The 19,689-nt window shown below is 61.3% G+C and overlaps 3 long non-coding RNA genes across 3 annotated transcripts; all 3 read right to left on the bottom strand.

Annotated features, from left to right (window-relative positions):
• Window positions 1-1,527: 1,527 nt before the first annotated feature.
• On the bottom strand, window positions 1,528-2,323 carry LOC142415608 (uncharacterized). The gene is made up of 3 exons (XR_012777462.1): window positions 2,299-2,323; window positions 1,768-1,839; window positions 1,528-1,590 (listed from the first exon to the last, which is right to left on the bottom strand). It is a non-coding gene; the product is annotated as an uncharacterized LOC142415608 (long non-coding RNA).
• Window positions 2,324-9,227: 6,904 nt separating this feature from the next.
• LOC142415606 (uncharacterized) lies at window positions 9,228-10,023 on the bottom strand. The gene is made up of 3 exons (XR_012777461.1): window positions 9,999-10,023; window positions 9,468-9,539; window positions 9,228-9,290 (listed from the first exon to the last, which is right to left on the bottom strand). It is a non-coding gene; the product is annotated as an uncharacterized LOC142415606 (long non-coding RNA).
• A 6,904-nt stretch (window positions 10,024-16,927) lies between these two features.
• Window positions 16,928-17,723, bottom strand: LOC142415597 (uncharacterized). Its single transcript, XR_012777460.1, has 3 exons — window positions 17,699-17,723; window positions 17,168-17,239; window positions 16,928-16,990 (listed from the first exon to the last, which is right to left on the bottom strand). It is a non-coding gene; the product is annotated as an uncharacterized LOC142415597 (long non-coding RNA).
• Between the last annotated feature and the right edge of the window lie 1,966 nt (window positions 17,724-19,689).

The following is a 19,689-nucleotide window of genomic DNA, read 5'->3' as shown; positions in this document are numbered from 1 at the left end:
CTGTCTTGCCGGCCACATCTGGAGGAGCAATTCGGGACGTTAGTCCGTCCTGTGCACCACAGCTAAGCTTGCAGCACACGTTTGCTATGGCCAGGAAGTTCTCTGTTTCCCCCCCGTGCTGGTGCCTGGAGGCACGCTCCCACCCTTTGGGACAGGTTGTCCCACCGAACAAAACTCAGAAGGGCCAGAAGGAGAGCACGGGGCGGGGAGCACAGCTGCTCGACCAGTTGCTCCTTCGAGGCACACGGACAAGAACCATCCCTGCAGCAGGCAGTGCCGCCCCCAACCCTCCCTCCCCCCGGGCCAGCTCCCACACCCCGAGGGGACGGAGTCAGGCCTTCTCGAGAGACACCGGAGCCTTGCTCTCCCCTTCTGCCTTTTCTCCAGCATGGGCACCGCTTGCAGGTGCTCCCAGGGTTCGGGACGTGTCTGCCACCTAGGGACCCCAGCAAGACTGCTCGGTACCTGAGTCTGTTTGAATAAATTCATACACGTGGCCGTGGCTCTCTTCTCCGGGCTTTGACCGCACTGGCAAAAAGCAGAGACGACAGGTAAAGCCTCAGCACGGCCCAGGCACAGAGGATGCAGGAGGACGGGGAGGTTCCCTCTAAGCCCCTGCCCAATCTGGGAGTCAGGGCATCGCTCTGGAGCTCAGCTCACGGGAGGGATCCCGCTCTGTGCTGCTCTTGTGCCTTGGGCCTCTAGGGACTCACGGCCAGCTCTGGGACGCCGCTACAGCGGGAGGTACGTTCGTGCAAGAGTCCCATTTCCCATCATCTGCGGAACGTGGTCCAGATGCCTCGACCCCAAAACACTTTCAGCTTTGAGCTTTGGCCGCTGACGTGCCGTGCAAGAGCGGGCACTGGGGCAAGAGCCTGCTGACACGCGGCGATCCTGATGGGTGACACCGGCTGACCACGGGACAACAATTACCGACTTCCAGCATTAGGAGAGGGCAGCCAGCGTTGCCTGGGACCTCGCTCCTGCCTGGAACTGGCCCGGGGCAAGCAGTGCTGCGTGTGAGCTGAACACGAGTTCAGCACACGCCAGGCCCCCAAGTCTGCCTACGGACGTCTGCAGAGCCGTGCCAGTAAACCGGGGGCCGCAGCTGCCCCTGGCACTCGGCTTGAACCACAACTGGCAGCAGAGGCTCTGCACCATCTCCGTGGCTCGCCAGCACCTGCAGGGCATGAAACCCGGCATGGCTGCTGCGAGGCTCTGATCGATCCCTTCCCGCTGCGCAGGCTACAGCGTGTCCAGACGTGTATGTACGACCTCCGGGTACCGAGTCTCACGGCTAAGGCAGAGTGAAATATACCCACCGTGTCCTCTCTCCAGTTGCTCCAGCATTTGTCTTGGGACTTCAGATGGCTCCGGGGACTTTTTTCCTCCTTCAGCTTGGTACTTTGCTCTTGGAGGACCTTAACGGAAAGGATTTGGTTCCATTTCACAGGAATAAATTAGAGAAAACCAGCGCACAGCCTGTGAGGTCAGCAGAGACAGACTACTCACCCCTGCGACGCCAGTCGGGCTGTGGCGCGGCATCCAGCCGAGGAGCTGCAAAAGTCCTCCCCGCAGGCACATCTGTAACTAAACACCCAGAGGAGCTTCCGTCATGTACTGTGATCTACGTTGGCAGAACTGAGTCGCAGAAGCGGTGAGGGGATCACGCAGGGAGAGGGTGCACGCGTAGAAGCGGCCGGCTTCTGGCTGCCCCTCGGGCTGTGAGCTGGCAGCTCTCCCAGGGAGGAAAAAGCCACGACGTACCCATGCCATCTCCCGGAGGCTCAGTCCTGGAACCCAGCCGGGAAGCTGGAGCACCTTCGCCTACAGGCACGGCTGCGAAGAAGCACAGGACGGAACAGCTCCCGTGACACAGTTCAAGATACTTCTTCCGATCGGAATTTGATTTGAATTCCGATTTGAATTGCACTCACTGAGTGCAATTCAAAGACGGGATTACTCCACGGCACTCCTGTCTCCCTTCCACTCAGGAGCGTGGTGCAACGAACCACGCGCGGAGCTGCCGGGACACAGGACTCCCTGGAGCTCACACCGGCTCTAAACTCAACCCCGACAAGCCCGCTGGCTTGGCAGCCGGCACCGGGAGCAGCTCAGGCTCCGAGGGGCCGGCAAAGACAGCTTTGCAAGGCAAAGCGCCCCGGGGCACATCACTGAGCCCGACCCGTTCCCTCTCTGCTCTCCTCCATGTCTGCGCATCGGCCACGGAAGGAGCAACTTGCATTTCACATGGAAGGAAGATTGAAAGGTAAATGCTCCTTCCTCCCACTGACTTACCCGTGGGATTGCTCTCAGGCTCGAGGACAGGAAAAGGCCAAGACGTCGGGAAGCCGTCGACCTTGAGAGGATCTGAAGGAAAATGGCACGTGAATAAGCTCTTGCCTCGCTGTCAATGTCTGTTCTTCCAAGAAAAGGGACATGGAGAACTCACCTCCAGGATGCCCCACGGGCTCCAAACCAACATCCAGCCACGAAGCTGGATAACCGTTGCCACCACCCTCATCTAGAAGCAAGCACAGGTGAGAAACGTTTCCATTGCACGCTGGGATCCACTTCTGCCTTGGTGGACTGCAGGCACTGGAAGGGGGTCAGGGAACAACGTGGGAGCCAGACGTAGGTGGAGATTGCCAAAGCTGCAGAGGGGCCCGGTGGCCTCTTGGCTGGCTCCTTGCAGCTCTCCACGCACTCTTTCCAGGCCATGTGCAACACCCCTCGCGGAGCGGATGGACCAACGTGCGGCCCCTCGGGGCTTTCTTACTGGGAGAGCTCTCACGCACACAGAGGAAGCCCACGCTAAAGCACGGGGGGGAAAAACCCATCATCCACGCTTCTCGGGGAGAAGAGCCCGCTGGCCCGTGAAAGGCTGCACCAGCGCCGCCCGCTTACCTGCTCCCCGTGCTTGCCACGGAGCAGCCCGGGCAACCCTGGCATGCAGGGCCACCAGGAGGAGGAGGACGAGGAGGAGGCGGCGGGCGGGGGCCATGGCCCCCTGCGCTCGCACCATGCTGCTGCTGCTGCTGCTGCTGCTGCTGCTGCTGCCGCTGTAACGGCTGCTGCTGCTGCTGCTGCTGCAGTGGGTGCCGGGGGCTGAGCGGTCGGTGCTTATGGCCGGTGCGGCACTGTGGGGCTCTGTGACGTCAGAGCCCTGCTGTGACCTCACGGCCGGGCCGAGGCTGCGTGGGGACAGCTCTCAGGGCGCTCGTTGAGAGCCGCTGGAGCACAGCCGGGGGAGCTGCCCTCCCGTCGGGCGGCTCTGTCCGAGGGCTGGGACGCAGTCCCACCCGGGGCTGAGCCCACAGCTCTGCCCTGTTTTCCGGGCACTGTCACAGGGGCAGCGAGGAGCTCACAGTCCCCCAGAACAACAGGAAACCCCAGCCAAGGGATTTCTGACCTCCTCGGGTGCTGTTAGCAACAGCTCCTGAGGCTGAAGAGTGAGTGATTTCAGTCTCGAGACAAGTGCAAGACGCCCTCCTGGAGGCAGCTGCCAGGCTGGAGCCCAGTTTGGCGCCTTGGGGGACCCCAGGGCTACCGAGTCGCTTTTGTTTTATGGGAAAGATGAAGCCTTTACTTTTCCATTTCTTCTTCATGTGAAATGTAAGGGAACGCTTTCTGTCGGGGTCCTCAAAGAGCAAAGTCAATCAATAAAACAGAAAAGAAATTCTCTGAAAGTATTTGACATGCCAAACGAAACGCTGAGGGAGCACGCTGCCTGGCCAACCTAGTGGCCTTCTATGGTGGAGTGAGCCCATCAGTGGACAAGGGAAGAGCTAGGGAAGTCACCTCTCTGGGCTTCTGGAAGGCCTTTGACACGGTCCCCCACAACATCCTTCTCTCTAAATTGGAGAGATACGGCTCTGATGGAGGGACCGTTTGGTAGATAAGGAGTTGGTTGGATGGTCGCCTCCGGTGGGTAGTGGTCAACGGCTCAATGTCCAGATGGAGATCAGTGACGAGTGGGGTCCCTCAGGGATCCGTACTGGGACCAGTACTGCTTCTGTAGTATCTTCATCAATGACACAGACAGCACCATCGAGTGCACCCTCAGCAAGTTTGCAGATGACACCAAGCTGAGCGGTGCGGTTGACACGCCTGAGGGACGGAGCCTAAAAAGTGCATCCTTCCCACCTAGTGCTGCCATTCATGGCAAGGCTTGTTCGTTCAGACGACGGACTGCATCCCTCAGACGGGGAGCGGCGGCAGTGAGCGGTTCATTGGCGGTGTTGAGGGCTCTGTAATCTACGGCTAGTCGCCACTCGCCATGAGGTTTCTCTACCGGCCATGCAGGAGAATTGTAGCGGGAAGGAGACTTGACCACGCTTCCCCGTTCTTCCAGCTCTTTTATCAGTTCAGGAACAGCCCGCATGGCATCGGAAGGTGACTTGTATTGTAGGGTAAAGGGGCAGGAGCTGGGCCTCGTGCTAATGACCTGTTTGCAACAGGTCACAGTCAGGGATGCGTTGATGCGAGGTAAACGGTGGGGCAGAGCGCGTGGTGCCCCTATTTCCCACTTTCCGCACGAGTCCCCACCCACGACTGACCCTTGAACGCATCCATACCTAACCTATGACGGGGACCTAGAAGTAAGGCCGGACTGTCCGTCCATTAGCTAGAATTACTTTAGCCCTGACCAGGCTGGGGTAGTGACGTGCCATTGCCACCTACAAGAGAAGCGATTTGCTTGCCAAGTCTTCCATCACCTCTCCTGCTCAGTGGTGACGGAGGGTGCTCCCCAGTTTCCCCTTTCTGCTTTCGTCTTTTGCGCAGAGACAGGCTGGGTCTTTTCTATTGCATTGGCTTTAGCTGAGGGTCTCCCCTGGTTTTTCTCCCGTGGGCTGTGCAGCGGTAACTAGCATAAGACAGACGTGGACCTGCTTGAGCGGGTCCAGAGCAGGGCCACAAAGATGATGAGGGGGCTGGAGCAGGAGTCAGTAGCTCAGGTGTCGAAAGTTAGGTCACCTGCATGCTATCAACCAGTCTGTGACAACAGGGGGGGAAGCAAGACTGCAGGCCTGCTGTTCTCTCAACAGGAGGAGGGCATCAACCCCCAAGTCGGTCTAGCCGAGGGTCCCTTGCCTGTGGGTGAAGCCCAAGATGGCACGTAAGAGCAAGGCGAGCATGGGGTAATTCCCCCGTGTGCTCTCCCGTGCCCCTGCGATCTACAGCACCGCTTTTGTGAGCAGCGGAGGGGCCTGGGGACCTCTTGGCTGGCTCCTCGCAGCTCTCCACGCACTCTTTCCAGGCCATGTGCAACACCCCTCGCGGGGCGGCTGCACCAGCGTGCGGCCCCTCGGGGCTTTCTTACCGGGAGAGCTCTCCCTGGCACACGGAGGAAGCCCTCGCTGAAGCGCCGGAGGGAAACACCATCATCCCCGCCTCTCGGGGCGCAGCGTTAAAACCCTCTCCCCCTCGACACTTTTACACCTTGTTGGCGATAGCGGCTGCCATCTAAGGCAAGGCCTGAGAACTAACAACAGGCCCAGCCTCCCTTCAGTCCCAAAAGCCACGTGCTTCCTGTTGTACCCCCCGGCCTGCCTTATCGGGACTAATGCGCGGCCTTGGTTGGAACCGTCTGTTCTGCTTTGGGGTCCTGTGAACAGTGGCCACAGCCTTAGCAGCACAGCTGAACTCTGACGCGTGCTTCAGGCAGCCTTTCAACAGGCTGTGCAAGCAGCGGGGTGCTCACCCCACTTTGTTACTGCCAGGGCAGCAAAGGCCTCGCTCAGGGAGCTTCCTAGCAGGAGGCTCAGCACCCAGACGTGGAGATGCTTTGCAGCACCCCCAGTTGGTGATGTCCCATCAACTAGGGCCCATCAAGGGCCCCTGCATTAGTGAGGACCTTTGCTTTGCCTCCAGTACACTTGCTTGTCAGGCTTGTGTCCCTGGAGACGTTCTTGATGGCTTCCCTCTTTCCCTGGGTATCCCATTTGAGGAGGTCCACGGCCAGATGATCCCGCTGCAATAAAGGTTCCCTCACCCCGTGGACCCCCACCAGTCCGTGCGACTGGCCAGGTGGGGCTCCCGTCGCTGCCTCCCGCACGGTGCGTGGGTCAGGTTGGTGTCGCTGGCCATGGGCACGGGCTCCCGCAGCCCCTCGGGGCCCTGCCGCTGGTCGGAGGAGCCCCGTGCCTGGCTCCTGCCTGCCGACACCGTGGGCATCCGCGGCTGCGCCCGGGCGTGGAGCTCAGCCAGTGCTGGTGCCTCGCGGGCTTTGCTGTTGGTACCACGCAGACACTTGTGCGACAGGTCTCTTTAATAAAGCTCGCTCTTTATTTGGTGCGAGACGGCCGATCCCCGAAGCTGTCGGTGGGGGTTCTGTCCGCACACCCCCAACCCCTACCCGGGCGGGGCCGCCTTCAGCCCTCGCTGACGCTCCGGACCAGCGGGCTCGGGGGGCGCGGGGGCCGTTTCGCTTGGGGCTGTGGCTGCAGGGCGCCAGGCTGGCTCCGCCGCAGCAGGGCTTCCGTGGCCGGGGTCAGGGGGCACGGGGGCCGTTTCGGTTGGGGCTGAGGCTGGAGGGCGCCGGGCTGGTTCCGCCGATGCAGGGCTTCTGTGGACGGGCTCGGGGGGCGTGGAGGCTGTTTTGGTTGGGGCTGAGGCTGGAGGGCGTCGGGCTGGCTCCGCCGCAGCAGGGCTTCCGTGGCCGGGGTCAGGGGGCACGAGGGCCGTTTTGGTTGGGGCTGAGGCTGGAGGGCGCCGGGCCGGCTCCACTGCTGCAGGGCTTCCGGCGATGGACTCGGGGGGCGCGGTGGCCGTTTCGCTTGGGGCTGAGGCTGGAGGGCGTCGGGCTGGCTCCACCGCCGCAGGGCTTCCGGGGATGGGCTCGGGGGGCGCGGGGGCCGTGGGGACAGCGGGCGCGCCGGTTTTTCAGGCAGGAGCGGCGGCTGCTGGCGTTGGGTCCGGCTCGCAGGGGTGCCGGGGCGGCTGGTCCGGCTGTCCGGGCGCGAGGGCCGCACGCCGCTTTCCAGCTGGGCTCCTGAAGCTGCAGAGAGGCGCCTGTGGAGAGAGGAGGCTGCTGAGGCCCTCGGCTGCAGATGGGACACAGGGCCTCTCCTCCGCGGCACGGCCCAGAGCTGGCACGGCTCCCCAGCACGGGCTGAGCTGCCGGCACAGCTTGGCCGAGGTGGGCACCTGCACCTCATGGCACCACCGAGCAGGGGCATTCCTCTGGGCAGGTTCAGTGGTCAGGAGCAGGCGCTAGCGCGCGCCTCGCTTTCTCGGGCAATCTCAGGCCCCGCTCTTTCTGTTCCTGACCTTGCTGTGCCTATGCCTGTCGCTCCTGGGGGCTGCTCTTGTCCAGGCAGGGTCAGCTGGAGCTAACACTGGCTGCAGTCAGAGCGGGCTCCCGAGAAGGCGGCCCAGGAGTTAAGAGGCCAATTAAAGCATCTGACAACAGCAGAATCCTCAGCAGAGATTTTTGGCCAGCCACGAACTCGGCACTGCACAGCAGCCTGACTAGAAAGGCTTCGTGGCTCCGAGCAAGCCACCGAAGGAAGCAGCGTGGGGGGAAAAATCCACGACTCACTGTTTGTTCTTCTTCCGCCGCTGGATCACGATACAGCACACCACTATCGCAAGTGGCAGGGAAACCACGATTGCTGCTGTGCCTATCATACAGCGCCTTCGCACGTCTTGGGGACAGAAGAGGCTTGTGACGCCCTGGGGGTTGTACCCACTCGTGGCTGTCTTGCCGGCCACATCTGGAGGAGCAATTCGGGACGTTAGTCCGTCCTGTGCACCACAGCTAAGCTTGCAGCACACGTTTGCTATGGCCAGGAAGTTCTCTGTTTCCCCCCCGTGCTGGTGCCTGGAGGCACGCTCCCACCCTTTGGGACAGGTTGTCCCACCGAACAAAACTCAGAAGGGCCAGAAGGAGAGCACGGGGCGGGGAGCACAGCTGCTCGACCAGTTGCTCCTTCGAGGCACACGGACAAGAACCATCCCTGCAGCAGGCAGTGCCGCCCCCAACCCTCCCTCCCCCCGGGCCAGCTCCCACACCCCGAGGGGACGGAGTCAGGCCTTCTCGAGAGACACCGGAGCCTTGCTCTCCCCTTCTGCCTTTTCTCCAGCATGGGCACCGCTTGCAGGTGCTCCCAGGGTTCGGGACGTGTCTGCCACCTAGGGACCCCAGCAAGACTGCTCGGTACCTGAGTCTGTTTGAATAAATTCATACACGTGGCCGTGGCTCTCTTCTCCGGGCTTTGACCGCACTGGCAAAAAGCAGAGACGACAGGTAAAGCCTCAGCACGGCCCAGGCACAGAGGATGCAGGAGGACGGGGAGGTTCCCTCTAAGCCCCTGCCCAATCTGGGAGTCAGGGCATCGCTCTGGAGCTCAGCTCACGGGAGGGATCCCGCTCTGTGCTGCTCTTGTGCCTTGGGCCTCTAGGGACTCACGGCCAGCTCTGGGACGCCGCTACAGCGGGAGGTACGTTCGTGCAAGAGTCCCATTTCCCATCATCTGCGGAACGTGGTCCAGATGCCTCGACCCCAAAACACTTTCAGCTTTGAGCTTTGGCCGCTGACGTGCCGTGCAAGAGCGGGCACTGGGGCAAGAGCCTGCTGACACGCGGCGATCCTGATGGGTGACACCGGCTGACCACGGGACAACAATTACCGACTTCCAGCATTAGGAGAGGGCAGCCAGCGTTGCCTGGGACCTCGCTCCTGCCTGGAACTGGCCCGGGGCAAGCAGTGCTGCGTGTGAGCTGAACACGAGTTCAGCACACGCCAGGCCCCCAAGTCTGCCTACGGACGTCTGCAGAGCCGTGCCAGTAAACCGGGGGCCGCAGCTGCCCCTGGCACTCGGCTTGAACCACAACTGGCAGCAGAGGCTCTGCACCATCTCCGTGGCTCGCCAGCACCTGCAGGGCATGAAACCCGGCATGGCTGCTGCGAGGCTCTGATCGATCCCTTCCCGCTGCGCAGGCTACAGCGTGTCCAGACGTGTATGTACGACCTCCGGGTACCGAGTCTCACGGCTAAGGCAGAGTGAAATATACCCACCGTGTCCTCTCTCCAGTTGCTCCAGCATTTGTCTTGGGACTTCAGATGGCTCCGGGGACTTTTTTCCTCCTTCAGCTTGGTACTTTGCTCTTGGAGGACCTTAACGGAAAGGATTTGGTTCCATTTCACAGGAATAAATTAGAGAAAACCAGCGCACAGCCTGTGAGGTCAGCAGAGACAGACTACTCACCCCTGCGACGCCAGTCGGGCTGTGGCGCGGCATCCAGCCGAGGAGCTGCAAAAGTCCTCCCCGCAGGCACATCTGTAACTAAACACCCAGAGGAGCTTCCGTCATGTACTGTGATCTACGTCGGCAGAACTGAGTCGCAGAAGCGGTGAGGGGATCACGCAGGGAGAGGGTGCACGCGTAGAAGCGGCCGGCTTCTGGCTGCCCCTCGGGCTGTGAGCTGGCAGCTCTCCCAGGGAGGAAAAAGCCACGACGTACCCATGCCATCTCCCGGAGGCTCAGTCCTGGAACCCAGCCGGGAAGCTGGAGCACCTTCGCCTACAGGCACGGCTGCGAAGAAGCACAGGACGGAACAGCTCCCGTGACACAGTTCAAGATACTTCTTCCGATCGGAATTTGATTTGAATTCCGATTTGAATTGCACTCACTGAGTGCAATTCAAAGACGGGATTACTCCACGGCACTCCTGTCTCCCTTCCACTCAGGAGCGTGGTGCAACGAACCACGCGCGGAGCTGCCGGGACACAGGACTCCCTGGAGCTCACACCGGCTCTAAACTCAACCCCGACAAGCCCGCTGGCTTGGCAGCCGGCACCGGGAGCAGCTCAGGCTCCGAGGGGCCGGCAAAGACAGCTTTGCAAGGCAAAGCGCCCCGGGGCACATCACTGAGCCCGACCCGTTCCCTCTCTGCTCTCCTCCATGTCTGCGCATCGGCCACGGAAGGAGCAACTTGCATTTCACATGGAAGGAAGATTGAAAGGTAAATGCTCCTTCCTCCCACTGACTTACCCGTGGGATTGCTCTCAGGCTCGAGGACAGGAAAAGGCCAAGACGTCGGGAAGCCGTCGACCTTGAGAGGATCTGAAGGAAAATGGCACGTGAATAAGCTCTTGCCTCGCTGTCAATGTCTGTTCTTCCAAGAAAAGGGACATGGAGAACTCACCTCCAGGATGCCCCACGGGCTCCAAACCAACATCCAGCCACGAAGCTGGATAACCGTTGCCACCACCCTCATCTAGAAGCAAGCACAGGTGAGAAACGTTTCCATTGCACGCTGGGATCCACTTCTGCCTTGGTGGACTGCAGGCACTGGAAGGGGGTCAGGGAACAACGTGGGAGCCAGACGTAGGTGGAGATTGCCAAAGCTGCAGAGGGGCCCGGTGGCCTCTTGGCTGGCTCCTTGCAGCTCTCCACGCACTCTTTCCAGGCCATGTGCAACACCCCTCGCGGAGCGGATGGACCAACGTGCGGCCCCTCGGGGCTTTCTTACTGGGAGAGCTCTCACGCACACAGAGGAAGCCCACGCTAAAGCACGGGGGGGAAAAACCCATCATCCACGCTTCTCGGGGAGAAGAGCCCGCTGGCCCGTGAAAGGCTGCACCAGCGCCGCCCGCTTACCTGCTCCCCGTGCTTGCCACGGAGCAGCCCGGGCAACCCTGGCATGCAGGGCCACCAGGAGGAGGAGGACGAGGAGGAGGCGGCGGGCGGGGGCCATGGCCCCCTGCGCTCGCACCATGCTGCTGCTGCTGCTGCTGCTGCTGCTGCTGCTGCCGCTGTAACGGCTGCTGCTGCTGCTGCTGCTGCAGTGGGTGCCGGGGGCTGAGCGGTCGGTGCTTATGGCCGGTGCGGCACTGTGGGGCTCTGTGACGTCAGAGCCCTGCTGTGACCTCACGGCCGGGCCGAGGCTGCGTGGGGACAGCTCTCAGGGCGCTCGTTGAGAGCCGCTGGAGCACAGCCGGGGGAGCTGCCCTCCCGTCGGGCGGCTCTGTCCGAGGGCTGGGACGCAGTCCCACCCGGGGCTGAGCCCACAGCTCTGCCCTGTTTTCCGGGCACTGTCACAGGGGCAGCGAGGAGCTCACAGTCCCCCAGAACAACAGGAAACCCCAGCCAAGGGATTTCTGACCTCCTCGGGTGCTGTTAGCAACAGCTCCTGAGGCTGAAGAGTGAGTGATTTCAGTCTCGAGACAAGTGCAAGACGCCCTCCTGGAGGCAGCTGCCAGGCTGGAGCCCAGTTTGGCGCCTTGGGGGACCCCAGGGCTACCGAGTCGCTTTTGTTTTATGGGAAAGATGAAGCCTTTACTTTTCCATTTCTTCTTCATGTGAAATGTAAGGGAACGCTTTCTGTCGGGGTCCTCAAAGAGCAAAGTCAATCAATAAAACAGAAAAGAAATTCTCTGAAAGTATTTGACATGCCAAACGAAACGCTGAGGGAGCACGCTGCCTGGCCAACCTAGTGGCCTTCTATGGTGGAGTGAGCCCATCAGTGGACAAGGGAAGAGCTAGGGAAGTCACCTCTCTGGGCTTCTGGAAGGCCTTTGACACGGTCCCCCACAACATCCTTCTCTCTAAATTGGAGAGATACGGCTCTGATGGAGGGACCGTTTGGTAGATAAGGAGTTGGTTGGATGGTCGCCTCCGGTGGGTAGTGGTCAACGGCTCAATGTCCAGATGGAGATCAGTGACGAGTGGGGTCCCTCAGGGATCCGTACTGGGACCAGTACTGCTTCTGTAGTATCTTCATCAATGACACAGACAGCACCATCGAGTGCACCCTCAGCAAGTTTGCAGATGACACCAAGCTGAGCGGTGCGGTTGACACGCCTGAGGGACGGAGCCTAAAAAGTGCATCCTTCCCACCTAGTGCTGCCATTCATGGCAAGGCTTGTTCGTTCAGACGACGGACTGCATCCCTCAGACGGGGAGCGGCGGCAGTGAGCGGTTCATTGGCGGTGTTGAGGGCTCTGTAATCTACGGCTAGTCGCCACTCGCCATGAGGTTTCTCTACCGGCCATGCAGGAGAATTGTAGCGGGAAGGAGACTTGACCACGCTTCCCCGTTCTTCCAGCTCTTTTATCAGTTCAGGAACAGCCCGCATGGCATCGGAAGGTGACTTGTATTGTAGGGTAAAGGGGCAGGAGCTGGGCCTCGTGCTAATGACCTGTTTGCAACAGGTCACAGTCAGGGATGCGTTGATGCGAGGTAAACGGTGGGGCAGAGCGCGTGGTGCCCCTATTTCCCACTTTCCGCACGAGTCCCCACCCACGACTGACCCTTGAACGCATCCATACCTAACCTATGACGGGGACCTAGAAGTAAGGCCGGACTGTCCGTCCATTAGCTAGAATTACTTTAGCCCTGACCAGGCTGGGGTAGTGACGTGCCATTGCCACCTACAAGAGAAGCGATTTGCTTGCCAAGTCTTCCATCACCTCTCCTGCTCAGTGGTGACGGAGGGTGCTCCCCAGTTTCCCCTTTCTGCTTTCGTCTTTTGCGCAGAGACAGGCTGGGTCTTTTCTATTGCATTGGCTTTAGCTGAGGGTCTCCCCTGGTTTTTCTCCCGTGGGCTGTGCAGCGGTAACTAGCATAAGACAGACGTGGACCTGCTTGAGCGGGTCCAGAGCAGGGCCACAAAGATGATGAGGGGGCTGGAGCAGGAGTCAGTAGCTCAGGTGTCGAAAGTTAGGTCACCTGCATGCTATCAACCAGTCTGTGACAACAGGGGGGGAAGCAAGACTGCAGGCCTGCTGTTCTCTCAACAGGAGGAGGGCATCAACCCCCAAGTCGGTCTAGCCGAGGGTCCCTTGCCTGTGGGTGAAGCCCAAGATGGCACGTAAGAGCAAGGCGAGCATGGGGTAATTCCCCCGTGTGCTCTCCCGTGCCCCTGCGATCTACAGCACCGCTTTTGTGAGCAGCGGAGGGGCCTGGGGACCTCTTGGCTGGCTCCTCGCAGCTCTCCACGCACTCTTTCCAGGCCATGTGCAACACCCCTCGCGGGGCGGCTGCACCAGCGTGCGGCCCCTCGGGGCTTTCTTACCGGGAGAGCTCTCCCTGGCACACGGAGGAAGCCCTCGCTGAAGCGCCGGAGGGAAACACCATCATCCCCGCCTCTCGGGGCGCAGCGTTAAAACCCTCTCCCCCTCGACACTTTTACACCTTGTTGGCGATAGCGGCTGCCATCTAAGGCAAGGCCTGAGAACTAACAACAGGCCCAGCCTCCCTTCAGTCCCAAAAGCCACGTGCTTCCTGTTGTACCCCCCGGCCTGCCTTATCGGGACTAATGCGCGGCCTTGGTTGGAACCGTCTGTTCTGCTTTGGGGTCCTGTGAACAGTGGCCACAGCCTTAGCAGCACAGCTGAACTCTGACGCGTGCTTCAGGCAGCCTTTCAACAGGCTGTGCAAGCAGCGGGGTGCTCACCCCACTTTGTTACTGCCAGGGCAGCAAAGGCCTCGCTCAGGGAGCTTCCTAGCAGGAGGCTCAGCACCCAGACGTGGAGATGCTTTGCAGCACCCCCAGTTGGTGATGTCCCATCAACTAGGGCCCATCAAGGGCCCCTGCATTAGTGAGGACCTTTGCTTTGCCTCCAGTACACTTGCTTGTCAGGCTTGTGTCCCTGGAGACGTTCTTGATGGCTTCCCTCTTTCCCTGGGTATCCCATTTGAGGAGGTCCACGGCCAGATGATCCCGCTGCAATAAAGGTTCCCTCACCCCGTGGACCCCCACCAGTCCGTGCGACTGGCCAGGTGGGGCTCCCGTCGCTGCCTCCCGCACGGTGCGTGGGTCAGGTTGGTGTCGCTGGCCATGGGCACGGGCTCCCGCAGCCCCTCGGGGCCCTGCCGCTGGTCGGAGGAGCCCCGTGCCTGGCTCCTGCCTGCCGACACCGTGGGCATCCGCGGCTGCGCCCGGGCGTGGAGCTCAGCCAGTGCTGGTGCCTCGCGGGCTTTGCTGTTGGTACCACGCAGACACTTGTGCGACAGGTCTCTTTAATAAAGCTCGCTCTTTATTTGGTGCGAGACGGCCGATCCCCGAAGCTGTCGGTGGGGGTTCTGTCAGCACACCCCCAACCCCTACCCGGGCGGGGCCGCCTTCAGCCCTCGCTGACGCTCCGGACCAGCGCGCTCGGGGGGCGCGGGGGCCGTTTCGCTTGGGGCTGTGGCTGCAGGGCGCCAGGCTGGCTCCGCCGCAGCAGGGCTTCCGTGGCCGGGGTCAGGGGGCACGGGGGCCGTTTCGGTTGGGGCTGAGGCTGGAGGGCGCCGGGCTGGTTCCGCCGATGCAGGGCTTCTGTGGACGGGCTCGGGGGGCGTGGAGGCTGTTTTGGTTGGGGCTGAGGCTGGAGGGCGTCGGGCTGGCTCCGCCGCAGCAGGGCTTCCGTGGCCGGGGTCAGGGGGCACGAGGGCCGTTTTGGTTGGGGCTGAGGCTGGAGGGCGCCGGGCCGGCTCCACTGCTGCAGGGCTTCCGGCGATGGACTCGGGGGGCGCGGTGGCCGTTTCGCTTGGGGCTGAGGCTGGAGGGCGTCGGGCTGGCTCCACCGCCGCAGGGCTTCCGGGGATGGGCTCGGGGGGCGCGGGGGCCGTGGGGACAGCGGGCGCGCCGGTTTTTCAGGCAGGAGCGGCGGCTGCTGGCGTTGGGTCCGGCTCGCAGGGGTGCCGGGGCGGCTGGTCCGGCTGTCCGGGCGCGAGGGCCGCACGCCGCTTTCCAGCTGGGCTCCTGAAGCTGCAGAGAGGCGCCTGTGGAGAGAGGAGGCTGCTGAGGCCCTCGGCTGCAGATGGGACACAGGGCCTCTCCTCCGCGGCACGGCCCAGAGCTGGCACGGCTCCCCAGCACGGGCTGAGCTGCCGGCACAGCTTGGCCGAGGTGGGCACCTGCACCTCATGGCACCACCGAGCAGGGGCATTCCTCTGGGCAGGTTCAGTGGTCAGGAGCAGGCGCTAGCGCGCGCCTCGCTTTCTCGGGCAATCTCAGGCCCCGCTCTTTCTGTTCCTGACCTTGCTGTGCCTATGCCTGTCGCTCCTGGGGGCTGCTCTTGTCCAGGCAGGGTCAGCTGGAGCTAACACTGGCTGCAGTCAGAGCGGGCTCCCGAGAAGGCGGCCCAGGAGTTAAGAGGCCAATTAAAGCATCTGACAACAGCAGAATCCTCAGCAGAGATTTTTGGCCAGCCACGAACTCGGCACTGCACAGCAGCCTGACTAGAAAGGCTTCGTGGCTCCGAGCAAGCCACCGAAGGAAGCAGCGTGGGGGGAAAAATCCACGACTCACTGTTTGTTCTTCTTCCGCCGCTGGATCACGATACAGCACACCACTATCGCAAGTGGCAGGGAAACCACGATTGCTGCTGTGCCTATCATACAGCGCCTTCGCACGTCTTGGGGACAGAAGAGGCTTGTGACGCCCTGGGGGTTGTACCCACTCGTGGCTGTCTTGCCGGCCACATCTGGAGGAGCAATTCGGGACGTTAGTCCGTCCTGTGCACCACAGCTAAGCTTGCAGCACACGTTTGCTATGGCCAGGAAGTTCTCTGTTTCCCCCCCGTGCTGGTGCCTGGAGGCACGCTCCCACCCTTTGGGACAGGTTGTCCCACCGAACAAAACTCAGAAGGGCCAGAAGGAGAGCACGGGGCGGGGAGCACAGCTGCTCGACCAGTTGCTCCTTCGAGGCACACGGACAAGAACCATCCCTGCAGCAGGCAGTGCCGCCCCCAACCCTCCCTCCCCCCGGGCCAGCTCCCACACCCCGAGGGGACGGAGTCAGGCCTTCTCGAGAGACACCGGAGCCTTGCTCTCCCCTTCTGCCTTTTCTCCAGCATGGGCACCGCTTGCAGGTGCTCCCAGGGTTCGGGACGTGTCTGCCACCTAGGGACCCCAGCAAGACTGCTCGGTACCTGAGTCTGTTTGAATAAATTCATACACGTGGCCGTGGCTCTCTTCTCCGGGCTTTGACCGCACTGGCAAAAAGCAGAGACGACAGGTAAAGCCTCAGCACGGCCCAGGCACAGAGGATGCAGGAGGACGGGGAGGTTCCCTCTAAGCCCCTGCCCAATCTGGGAGTCAGGGCATCGCTCTGGAGCTCAGCTCACGGGAGGGATCCCGCTCTGTGCTGCTCTTGTGCCTTGGGCCTCTAGGGACTCACGGCCAGCTCTGGGACGCCGCTACAGCGGGAGGTACGTTCGTGCAAGAGTCCCATTTCCCATCATCTGCGGAACGTGGTCCAGATGCCTCGACCCCAAAACACTTTCAGCTTTGAGCTTTGGCCGCTGACGTGCCGTGCAAGAGCGGGCACTGGGGCAAGAGCCTGCTGACACGCGGCGATCCTGATGGGTGACACCGGCTGACCACGGGACAACAATTACCGACTTCCAGCATTAGGAGAGGGCAGCCAGCGTTGCCTGGGACCTCGCTCCTGCCTGGAACTGGCCCGGGGCAAGCAGTGCTGCGTGTGAGCTGAACACGAGTTCAGCACACGCCAGGCCCCCAAGTCTGCCTACGGACGTCTGCAGAGCCGTGCCAGTAAACCGGGGGCCGCAGCTGCCCCTGGCACTCGGCTTGAACCACAACTGGCAGCAGAGGCTCTGCACCATCTCCGTGGCTCGCCAGCACCTGCAGGGCATGAAACCCGGCATGGCTGCTGCGAGGCTCTGATCGATCCCTTCCCGCTGCGCAGGCTACAGCGTGTCCAGACGTGTATGTACGACCTCCGGGTACCGAGTCTCACGGCTAAGGCAGAGTGAAATATACCCACCGTGTCCTCTCTCCAGTTGCTCCAGCATTTGTCTTGGGACTTCAGATGGCTCCGGGGACTTTTTTCCTCCTTCAGCTTGGTACTTTGCTCTTGGAGGACCTTAACGGAAAGGATTTGGTTCCATTTCACAGGAATAAATTAGAGAAAACCAGCGCACAGCCTGTGAGGTCAGCAGAGACAGACTACTCACCCCTGCGACGCCAGTCGGGCTGTGGCGCGGCATCCAGCCGAGGAGCTGCAAAAGTCCTCCCCGCAGGCACATCTGTAACTAAACACCCAGAGGAGCTTCCGTCATGTACTGTGATCTACGTCGGCAGAACTGAGTCGCAGAAGCGGTGAGGGGATCACGCAGGGAGAGGGTGCACGCGTAGAAGCGGCCGGCTTCTGGCTGCCCCTCGGGCTGTGAGCTGGCAGCTCTCCCAGGGAGGAAAAAGCCACGACGTACCCATGCCATCTCCCGGAGGCTCAGTCCTGGAACCCAGCCGGGAAGCTGGAGCACCTTCGCCTACAGGCACGGCTGCGAAGAAGCACAGGACGGAACAGCTCCCGTGACACAGTTCAAGATACTTCTTCCGATCGGAATTTGATTTGAATTCCGATTTGAATTGCACTCACTGAGTGCAATTCAAAGACGGGATTACTCCACGGCACTCCTGTCTCCCTTCCACTCAGGAGCGTGGTGCAACGAACCACGCGCGGAGCTGCCGGGACACAGGACTCCCTGGAGCTCACACCGGCTCTAAACTCAACCCCGACAAGCCCGCTGGCTTGGCAGCCGGCACCGGGAGCAGCTCAGGCTCCGAGGGGCCGGCAAAGACAGCTTTGCAAGGCAAAGCGCCCCGGGGCACATCACTGAGCCCGACCCGTTCCCTCTCTGCTCTCCTCCATGTCTGCGCATCGGCCACGGAAGGAGCAACTTGCATTTCACATGGAAGGAAGATTGAAAGGTAAATGCTCCTTCCTCCCACTGACTTACCCGTGGGATTGCTCTCAGGCTCGAGGACAGGAAAAGGCCAAGACGTCGGGAAGCCGTCGACCTTGAGAGGATCTGAAGGAAAATGGCACGTGAATAAGCTCTTGCCTCGCTGTCAATGTCTGTTCTTCCAAGAAAAGGGACATGGAGAACTCACCTCCAGGATGCCCCACGGGCTCCAAACCAACATCCAGCCACGAAGCTGGATAACCGTTGCCACCACCCTCATCTAGAAGCAAGCACAGGTGAGAAACGTTTCCATTGCACGCTGGGATCCACTTCTGCCTTGGTGGACTGCAGGCACTGGAAGGGGGTCAGGGAACAACGTGGGAGCCAGACGTAGGTGGAGATTGCCAAAGCTGCAGAGGGGCCCGGTGGCCTCTTGGCTGGCTCCTTGCAGCTCTCCACGCACTCTTTCCAGGCCATGTGCAACACCCCTCGCGGAGCGGATGGACCAACGTGCGGCCCCTCGGGGCTTTCTTACTGGGAGAGCTCTCACGCACACAGAGGAAGCCCACGCTAAAGCACGGGGGGGAAAAACCCATCATCCACGCTTCTCGGGGAGAAGAGCCCGCTGGCCCGTGAAAGGCTGCACCAGCGCCGCCCGCTTACCTGCTCCCCGTGCTTGCCACGGAGCAGCCCGGGCAACCCTGGCATGCAGGGCCACCAGGAGGAGGAGGACGAGGAGGAGGCGGCGGGCGGGGGCCATGGCCCCCTGCGCTCGCACCATGCTGCTGCTGCTGCTGCTGCTGCTGCTGCTGCTGCCGCTGTAACGGCTGCTGCTGCTGCTGCTGCTGCAGTGGGTGCCGGGGGCTGAGCGGTCGGTGCTTATGGCCGGTGCGGCACTGTGGGGCTCTGTGACGTCAGAGCCCTGCTGTGACCTCACGGCCGGGCCGAGGCTGCGTGGGGACAGCTCTCAGGGCGCTCGTTGAGAGCCGCTGGAGCACAGCCGGGGGAGCTGCCCTCCCGTCGGGCGGCTCTGTCCGAGGGCTGGGACGCAGTCCCACCCGGGGCTGAGCCCACAGCTCTGCCCTGTTTTCCGGGCACTGTCACAGGGGCAGCGAGGAGCTCACAGTCCCCCAGAACAACAGGAAACCCCAGCCAAGGGATTTCTGACCTCCTCGGGTGCTGTTAGCAACAGCTCCTGAGGCTGAAGAGTGAGTGATTTCAGTCTCGAGACAAGTGCAAGACGCCCTCCTGGAGGCAGCTGCCAGGCTGGAGCCCAGTTTGGCGCCTTGGGGGACCCCAGGGCTACCGAGTCGCTTTTGTTTTATGGGAAAGATGAAGCCTTTACTTTTCCATTTCTTCTTCATGTGAAATGTAAGGGAACGCTTTCTGTCGGGGTCCTCAAAGAGCAAAGTCAATCAATAAAACAGAAAAGAAATTCTCTGAAAGTATTTGACATGCCAAACGAAACGCTGAGGGAGCACGCTGCCTGGCCAACCTAGTGGCCTTCTATGGTGGAGTGAGCCCATCAGTGGACAAGGGAAGAGCTAGGGAAGTCACCTCTCTGGGCTTCTGGAAGGCCTTTGACACGGTCCCCCACAACATCCTTCTCTCTAAATTGGAGAGATACGGCTCTGATGGAGGGACCGTTTGGTAGATAAGGAGTTGGTTGGATGGTCGCCTCCGGTGGGTAGTGGTCAACGGCTCAATGTCCAGATGGAGATCAGTGACGAGTGGGGTCCCTCAGGGATCCGTACTGGGACCAGTACTGCTTCTGTAGTATCTTCATCAATGACACAGACAGCACCATCGAGTGCACCCTCAGCAAGTTTGCAGATGACACCAAGCTGAGCGGTGCGGTTGACACGCCTGAGGGACGGAGCCTAAAAAGTGCATCCTTCCCACCTAGTGCTGCCATTCATGGCAAGGCTTGTTCGTTCAGACGACGGACTGCATCCCTCAGACGGGGAGCGGCGGCAGTGAGGGGTTCATTGGCGGTGTTGAGGGCTCTGTAATCTACGGCTAGTCGCCACTCGCCATGAGGTTTC

Source organism: Mycteria americana, chromosome 11 (genome assembly GCF_035582795.1).
Source record: "Mycteria americana isolate JAX WOST 10 ecotype Jacksonville Zoo and Gardens chromosome 11, USCA_MyAme_1.0, whole genome shotgun sequence".
Taxonomy (NCBI): Eukaryota; Metazoa; Chordata; class Aves; order Ciconiiformes; family Ciconiidae; genus Mycteria; species Mycteria americana.
The sequence above is the reverse complement of the archived record's forward strand: the minus strand, read 5'-3'. Positions and strand labels throughout refer to the sequence as shown.